Genomic DNA, 9,105 nt, shown 5'->3' with positions numbered 1-9,105 from the left:
CCACCAACTTTCCTTTGAGCTTCTTTTAATGAAAAAGTTCTCTGCGCCTCTTCTCCAGTGATTCCGCTCACTCACATAACACTCGGAGGTATGTGCCCGGAGAGGATGCCGCTAATCATACTCATTTTGACTGATCTATCGAGACCAAAAAGTAAACGGATTTAACGCTAATGCTGATTTCTAGTACATAAGCGGTAATGTAAAAATATATTCAAACTAACGACGTAACTATTTTTTTTTTCTTTTTTCGTTATATACCAACAGAATAGCAAGCTCTCTATTTCTATACGCCCCAAATTTGTATCACGCCCCGTTTGATGTGTGCCTTTCAGCCTTTCACTTTTTTAATTCATTTTTCTAAGCTTGAAGACTTAATCGATTTTTGGTTCCGCTGATTTTAATGGGAGTAGACAATTACGAGTATGTAAAGCGGCGTGTATTGATAAATATATTAAAGTTTTTACTTACATGAACTAATATTTGGTTGGCTGAACGCGAGTACTAAGTGTGGTTTGAGACAAGCTTCCAATAGCCGTGATCGTCTAGTGGTTAGGACCCTACGTTGTGGCCGTAGTAACCCAGGTTCGAATCCTGGTCACGGCAATGCTTATCAGAGAAGCATTGTCACGGATGGAGGCAGTTTTTTTATTTAACGTTTAAGAAGATTTGTTGACAAGGTAAAGTGAAATGGAACAGACTTAAAAAGAACGAGAGGAGCTGATATGTGCAGCTGTACATATAAAGTATTTATTGATATTTACTTACAATCTTTGATACTTCGGGATTGGAAATCGATATGTTTTGTACACTTGACAGCAATGTCTATATTGTGTGCTATCTGATTTTATTAAATTATGCTTATAGGTTTAAAGAGTTCGGTTCCGAATATATAAACTCTTTCAATGTAAATTCAGACGATATATAAAAAACATAGCTCCTTAGACAGGGCGCCAGTGGATAAATATACTACATGCCTTCACGTTTTATATGGCAGAGAAGGTTTCAAGTCACGCTAAAAGAGGATGGACAACGCAGGGACACGCGAACCACGAGCAGAACATTCGACATCTACACAGTCGGATCAGAAATGGATAATAGAGTTAGCGATGGGATCTATTGCCAGGAGCACTTTCAGACACTTTCTTTAACGTCAGGAAGACTGCTGAGATAGTTAAAAACAAATGATATAAAGAATAACAATATATACGTCAATAGAGAATTTGTCCTTAGAAGCAGGAAGGAAGTAAAGGTAGTGATTGTCGAAAGGCGGCTACATATATACTGATTTGTAAGATACAACTGCGTTCCGGGAAACGCAATCCACTTGAATACCGAAACAGTTTACATAATGAAATTTCCGAAAGGGTTGACTGAGGAATCAGGGTGAGATGGTATGCTTTAAAAACATGTAGGATCGTCAAAATCATGCGCAAGGGAGCGGAAGGAAAACATGTAAGCTTTCTTCTCACACAGTATCGAAAAGACTGTAGGACGGTTGTTGGCCTAGACACAGGTCACAACTTATTGGCATCACATATAGGACGTATGGGCATTATTAAGGATGACCCATGTAGAATGTGCAGAGAAGTAGGCATGAGGGGACATTGAACCGCCTCCCTGCTTATGCCCGGCCTTATCTAGAAGTTCTTCTTCTTTAATGACGTAGACACCGCTTACGCGGTTATAGCCGAGTTTATAACAGCGCGCCAGTAGTTCTTCCTTTTCGCTGCTAGACGCCAATTGGTCATTTCAAGCGATGCCCGCGAAGGCGGGTACTGCGTCGATTACTTTTAGAGCTGGACCATAAATCTTCCGCAGAACCTTTGTCTCGAAAACTCTTTAAAAAGGGGCTTCTCGTCCGAGGCCCGCTTCGATTTAAGCCTAGGGCAAAACATCATGCGTTTCATTCGTCAGTTACCAGTCGAAATGCTCGAACGAGTCATTGAATATTGAACTCAACGGATGGATAATTGAGAAATAGCCGAGGCCAAGATTTGAAAGAGATAATTTTCAAAAAGTAAATGCAAAAGAATCTTCTTTCGAATTATAATAAACATGCTCCATTAAATTTGAAGATTCTGTGTTTTTTCTTTAAAAAAGTAAGTAACCTCGAAAGGGATCACCCTTTGCCTTTGTAAGAGGAATAAAGTGCATGTCTTGTATGAGGAGGGCTTTCTGTCCTATTCGGATCACTAAAACGTCCACCTCCGGAGCAGATGGTAATTATGAGAATTTGAATTTTCAATCTTCTTTTTTCTTTTTAGTAAAAATATAAAATCTCAAAACACTGTACACAAGGTTTGACTTCACATTCAAAGAAATGCGGAAGCAAAATTACAAAAAGGTTTCGTCATTTGAATGTGGCAATTGCTGCTTGTTTGGACGCCTTAATAGCAGCAATTCGGTGTCGGTGGAGTAGGCCATTTAGAATTTTACGACACAATCGCTGGACAGGAAAAGCATTACCGCTAAGCGAAGTCAAATGGAGATATGTAAATGCTTAAAAGGAGACCGTTTCAGCAGTTAAGTAGCTCTGTGGTGGCGCTAAGTATGGATATACGCCGAGAGGCAAAAAATGATATCAACCTGCAAGCACAAACCGTTGGTTATGAAGAGTATGTGTTTAGTGGCCGTCAATTTCAAATGCCATAACGAGATCGACTACAACCACACAAAAAAATACAAAGAAAGCAGCAACAACGCAAAAAGAGCACTACAGAGACCGCCGTCGATAAGGTTAAATTCACTTGCGTGTGCAACATCGGTAACATGCAACATGCCGAGGGAGTACTTTTTTATGCTCTGCATTTGATTTGCTACCTTGTATGCACCTGAGCAGCAGTTGCATGTTGCTGGCGGGTGTTTCCATACACTTTAGTCGGCGGCGCAGTAGCTCTTTTGCCTGCCTGCGCATGCGCATGTGCGCCCTACTTAGGCTTGCAACAATTTGTTAATTGCCAGCAGTTACAAATTGCTTAATTCCCATATGAAGAGCATTACAAACAGTGTTCGCGCATGCGTATGTTCAATACCGCCGCCCATTATTAAAAATACGCCGAGATGGATGCAAAGTTAAAGGTCTCAGGAAGTTGATCTACTTTCATTTTATCGCAACGAGAATCTAAAAAATTTTCATTAAAGTGGTTTTTTACAACGTTTGGTATAATAAAAGCGGTAACACAAAGTTATTCTATATGTAAATTGCTAAAGGCTGCTCATTTAGTGGTTTCATTATACCTTTTTGAGTAAAATACTTGAGATGGTAGACAAGGTTTTTCGCCTGTCGGACGTTGTTGTTGTTATATTAATAAGAATGAAAAGTCTTCAATTAGTTCTGAAGAATGCTTTTTTTACTTCGGCACTACAACCGTGATTCGGTCTGGCCCGAAAAGACAAAACTTCGCCAGTTCCATTTACCCTTTTCGAGATATCGACAGTTGTACATCTCAAATGCAGACAAGTTCCTTTGCACTTAGTGCTTCCATTGCACACGTGGGCACCCTAACTTCAGTTGGTCACCCATGGGTCTCGAATCGAAGGATCTTTTCGCTGGAGCATCGTCTTTCATGCGAACGACATGACCTAACGAGCGCATTCTTTGGTTTTTATAGGGTTAAATACATCCATGCAGCGGCAAAGCTCATATAGTTTGTGGTTCCACTTTCTTCGATACTCATCATAATCGCGGACAGCTCCAAAGAAATTTCGGAGTGCAGTTCTCTCGAATGTACCAAGTACTCTCTCATCTTGAATCGCCATCTTCCAAGTTTCCGCGAGTCTTATAGAGCGTAATTTTTATTCAACGAGAGGGGAATCAGCAAGAGTTAAATTCCTCGACCAGCAGACTTAGCTTGTTGAAGGAGTTTATGCTGGCTCCGAGCTAGACAAAGTCTTTACTTTTTCAAATATATAGCTGCCAACAGTAAAGAAACGGTGTGTGTCGACTCCAGGTACTTTGTCTCGCTCTCCTTCACCACAACCCAACCTTTTTCGCTTCGCGTTCTAGGCTCAAAAAGACTGCGCTGACGGCTCTGTTCTTAAAGCCTGCGATGTCAATATTATCTGTGTACTCCAGTGGGATTATATTTTTAGAGTAGTAGACAGAACCACCGAGGTTCAGTCTTGTGGCGCGTCTGGTACCGAACGGTTCGGAGAGATCCTTCCGGTTTTTGATGTCAACTGTAGACTTGGCGTCCAATAGAATTGGCGTCCTCCTGTCAACTTGTCGAAAGCGGTTCTGTTTATGGTATGGTATTTTATCGACGGTCTTCTGTTAAATTTGTCATATTGTAAAAGTCGGGTCTATGGTGGTTTTAGATCTAGCAAAGATATATGGTAAATATATATAAGCTTGGGTTCCAGTTTACGGTAACCAAAAAATAGATGAGTTGGATTAAGTATAAGATTTTTCAGACGAATCCGAGACGGAGTTAATACCATGCCTGCTGGGAACGTTCAAAAGGCAACCGTTCCCATTGCAGTCGGGTCTACGTAACCGAAACGGACCTGGAATTTTTATTCGGACAAGGACTGTTAACTCGCCAGAATTCTACTGCTACAACAACAACAAAAACAAAAACATGTTGTCTCACTTAGCTCAGAGCAGTTGGAAATCAATAATCAACTGTAAGATAAAGAAGCTCAAGTATGATAAGACTATGACTATGAACTTATTATAAAACTCCAGGAATAGTATTTACAGACTTACAGCTACTATAACGGAGCTCTGACCTTTTGAAGAACTTGCGTTAAAAATTGATCTGCTCTATTTTTTTCATAGCTGCAAGCTAGAAGTGAATAAGGTAACCGTTTTCCACTTTCTCTGCGACTGCCTAGCTCTAACACAAACCGGAAACAGAAAACTTGGAACTTTCCAGGCACTAAACCTTGAATGGCTGTCCATAACAATCATAATAATAGTTTCATTGCGAGCACCAAACGGTTTGAGCGCAGAGTAGAAACGAGATAGTAAGATTATAGAGAAAATGGAGCATCCAGCACTAAATGATCCAAGAGTGGCAGCACTCCTAATCTCCTACCTGTAAGTTCATTAAATCTTTCAAAAGTTTATTGAACACTTTACTCTATAGAAAATTCAGTGAAGGGTATATTTCAGCACTTTACATCGCAACCTATTTCCACAATCATGCAAATTCACTGAACCACATACGCCCATTTAATAAATATACCCCCTCTTACACATTCTCCCACAAGGCAGCGCCAGTTGCACGCATTTGTGCCGGCATAAAATATATTACCAAAAAATTAATTTCGTACGCATTCCATCAAAACGCACCATCAGTGGCATAGCAGAGCCGCCAACAACAACACCAACGCCTCGTGCTGATTATCATCACCAGCCCAAAAATGTTGAAGTGATCTTCAACAAAAATCCCTCTGGTGGTGAGCTGCGAACTTCGTTGGTGGTCCGTTTAAGTAAATAAATCGGCATTTCACCACCGTTACCGCCATACCCATCATCATCATCATCAGCGGTAGCGACCGCCAACATTCATCAGCCAACAATCGGCAGCGAGCAGCTAACAGAAGCCCGAGGTTCATCAACAGTTTGCTGCCAGTTGAACCACCCAACCCTAACTGCAGTTACAAGTTGCATTACGCGCTTCATCGCCACAGTTGGTGGATTGGCTGGCTGGCACGCACACACATTTTGCTTTGTGTATGACATACAATAATTATAACAAATATATACATATGTAGCGCGAGGCATGCGTGGCTGAATACTGCGTTAATCACTTGCCGTTGGTTGTACGCACTTTTGCATGCCACAAATGCATTTGAGTTTGGTCAGTGCCATGGCAAGCGCACAGAAAGCTTCTGTTGTCTGCGCACGAGCCGTTGTGCGACCAAGTCCAGCCCCCGCTTCGTTAGTAGCCGGGCAGCGTGGCTGTTGCAATTTCTGACGTCATCAATCATTTGTGTGTGACATGTAACCGCTTAAGTCGATTTATTTAGTCTCTATTTGGGCTTTGGAGAAAATTAAACGCTATTAACTGGGTAAGCGGCCTCTTTTTCGACGAGTCTGCGTAGTTAATGAGTGTAATTAATCAGTGGGAAAACCGGTTACGGTTGGCTTCGACAAATTCGTTCATTGAAAGTTTGCACACGCATTTTAGTCATAAGAATTCAATCAAAGTCTATAAAGGGCTCAAAATACATACATATGTACATAGTATGCATGTAATAATGATAAGATGTTGTACAAATATACGCTGCTGAAGAATTGCTTTGAGGTTGGGTACCAATTAAGGGACTTAAGCGCGATTATATGCTAATAGCCGTATCAATCACTTTATGTTTACTCTGCCGTCTATTCAATTACATGTAATGCAAATATTTCATGCATTACATTGTTTGCATTCTCGGAATTGCTGTCGGCATTCTTTATTATTTCATGACTTAAAATTAATACAGACGGATTTGACTCTCTTGCCGTTTGTTATGTCAAAATTGTGTCGGGTCTTATCAATTTGTCGCTATAAAAATGATCAAATATCAACACATATTTATTTATATTGCCATCAGTCTTTTGGCGCTTTGAGGAAATGCGGTCTGATGCCATATTTCTACTTGAACTATTGGCTAGCACATTGCCGTCCGTCCATCTGTCTGTATATAGGTGAAAAGGTCCTTAGTTTTTAAGATATCGGTTTGAAATTTTTAACACGCTTTTTTATCATCTGTATCTTATAGTTGCCATACAAACTGAACAATCGGAATATAGTATTTGTATGAAAAAGTTTTTCATTTGAGCAGATAACTTTACGAAATTCGGCATGAGTTATTATCCAAGGCAACGGTGGAAACTCCGAAGAAATTGTTCAGATCGGACAAATATAGCATATAGCCGCCATACAAACTGAACCATTGGGAAAAAGTTCTTCTACGGAAAACTTTTTCTTTTGACAAGATATTTTCAAAAAATTTTGTTTACTGTCCAAGGCAATGGCACAATAACCGATGAATTTGTCCATATCAGAGCACTATAGCTTATAGCTGGCATATATGTACAGGTAAACTTGCAGAACCAAATCAATATAAATATCTTTTTATGCTGTAAAACCGCATTTCTGAAGGAAATTGTAGCGTCAATGCAACCTAAGTGTTTTTTGTTGTTCCATTTTTTCTAACTAACCTTAATTTTTGTTTTTGAATAGATATAACATATTTTCTATATGTATACTTATTTTTTTTGTTAATTGTGATCAAGTTTAAATCAATATTTGTTATAACAGATGTAAAAGCAATCTCGCTAAGCAACATACATACATATCTACATATGTACTTTCTGGCCCATTTGTATGTACTCATGGAGGCATGTACCTATAAATGCAGTGACAAATGTTTTTTAAACCTTATCCATTATCCTTAATACTAATCCTTAACACTACTTAAAAATACAAATACAAACAAATCCAACAAAATGATTAAACTAACCTTTGCAAAACACGGCAGTATCTGATCCTAACGCTGCTGCAGCGGCCCGTGATCACACAAGCACTCGCAGACTTTTTACTGCAACGGCGCACTTTACTCCAAACTTTCCAATTTTCCACAACTTGCACTACACTTAAAACACTTTTCACAAATTATTTACACTCGCACACACTTTTTTCTCATATTTATTACACTTATCATTATTACGCTTTATTTTAAAAAAGATCGCGCCACGTGGTGCCATACAAAACGAGCAAAAACGATAATACGCACAAAACATTTGCCGACACTTCGCGAAAAACACTTCTCACCGCGCACAATCAACACTAAAGGCACTTAAATTACCGAATTTCACTAATTAACACTCTTAAATTACTTTTAAATTAAACAATATTACACTTGTTTAAAATATGTTGTCCTTTTGCTACAAATGTTCGCAGCTTTTTTGTCACAACAACGCGAATGTAAACAAAGGCACAGAGCTGCATTGAGATTTGATGATATTCTGATTGCCTAAAAATAGAACCGGTTACTGATTAGTAATATTGTTGCATAGGTGGTGTGTGGTAAATAAGTATAATGAATAAAATACGTAAATGTGAGTGAATATTAATTTTGCTAAGGCACACACAAGTTATGTATAGCACGGTGTCAGATATTAATTAATTTTTAAAAAGCAAATTTACGAATAAATAACATAAATATATGAATATAATTATATATTAAATACGTACAAATTTTAAATTAATATAAAATAATTAAATTAATTAAATTTTTATTTTAGTTTTGTAGAGCCTTAACTGCATAAGTACTTACATTTAGATAATAAAAATATTTCCTTTCAAAGAATTTCTATTTATCTTCTATGCGATGGCTCATTCGAAACGCTGGGAAAATCTTGATCTTGATACTTCGAAAAGCTGGGAGAAAAATTTTGTTGATACGAAACATTCTTAAGGATGGTTTAAGCACTGTAAAGAAACATGTATATAATATCAAAAATAATTTGTTTACTATTCGGCATTCATACGCATATATAGTTATAATAACCCTAATATTAGCCTGAGCCTTAAACTAACCTATCGAATATGTGGGAGAAAATAAACCTACATACATATATACCGCGAACAAAATAACCCTGAAAGGAAAAATGCTTAGTTAAATTGTAAAAGATTTCTTTAAGCATACAAAGCTCCCCAACAACATTTAAAAAAATCATTTTAATTTCATTTAAAATACTATCAGTTTTGAAAAGATTAGGATATAATTTTAATATCGCGGTTTCCTCTAGAGTATAAAATTAGAAAGAAATCTTTTTCAGAGGGATTTTTATTTATTCAAAACTACTTATATCTGAATGCTTTGAAAAGTGAAAAAAAAAACAAAATAATGATTATTTAGGTAATCGATTAAGAAAAACTGTTTTCGACATGGGTATTTTTAATTATAAAAAAAAAATTTGGTGGGCTTGAATAGCAAGAATAGCATCTTCACTCCAGCGACACTGAATATGGGGACCCCAATTAAAATAAAGTTAACACAGCCAGGTTGTCAGCTAACATTTGACATAGCCTCGTCCATAAAAATTATGCGAGTCAACAAAATTGTGAAATTTCTGAAGTGAAAGTCCTTCAGCTCCGTAATAAA

General features: G+C 38.0%; 1 non-coding gene across 1 annotated transcript; it reads left to right on the top strand.

The window, feature by feature from the left end:
• The first annotated feature begins 531 nt into the window (after nucleotides 1-531).
• Nucleotides 532-603, top strand: Trnah-gug. The gene has a single exon. It is a non-coding gene; the product is annotated as a tRNA-His (tRNA).
• Nucleotides 604-9,105: the final 8,502 nt, after the last annotated feature.

The sequence above is a fragment of the Bactrocera tryoni genome, chromosome 4 (assembly GCF_016617805.1).
Source record: "Bactrocera tryoni isolate S06 chromosome 4, CSIRO_BtryS06_freeze2, whole genome shotgun sequence".
Taxonomy (NCBI): Eukaryota; Metazoa; Arthropoda; class Insecta; order Diptera; family Tephritidae; genus Bactrocera; species Bactrocera tryoni.
Note: the sequence above shows the minus strand (reverse complement) of the source record. Positions and strands in the feature narration are given on the sequence as shown.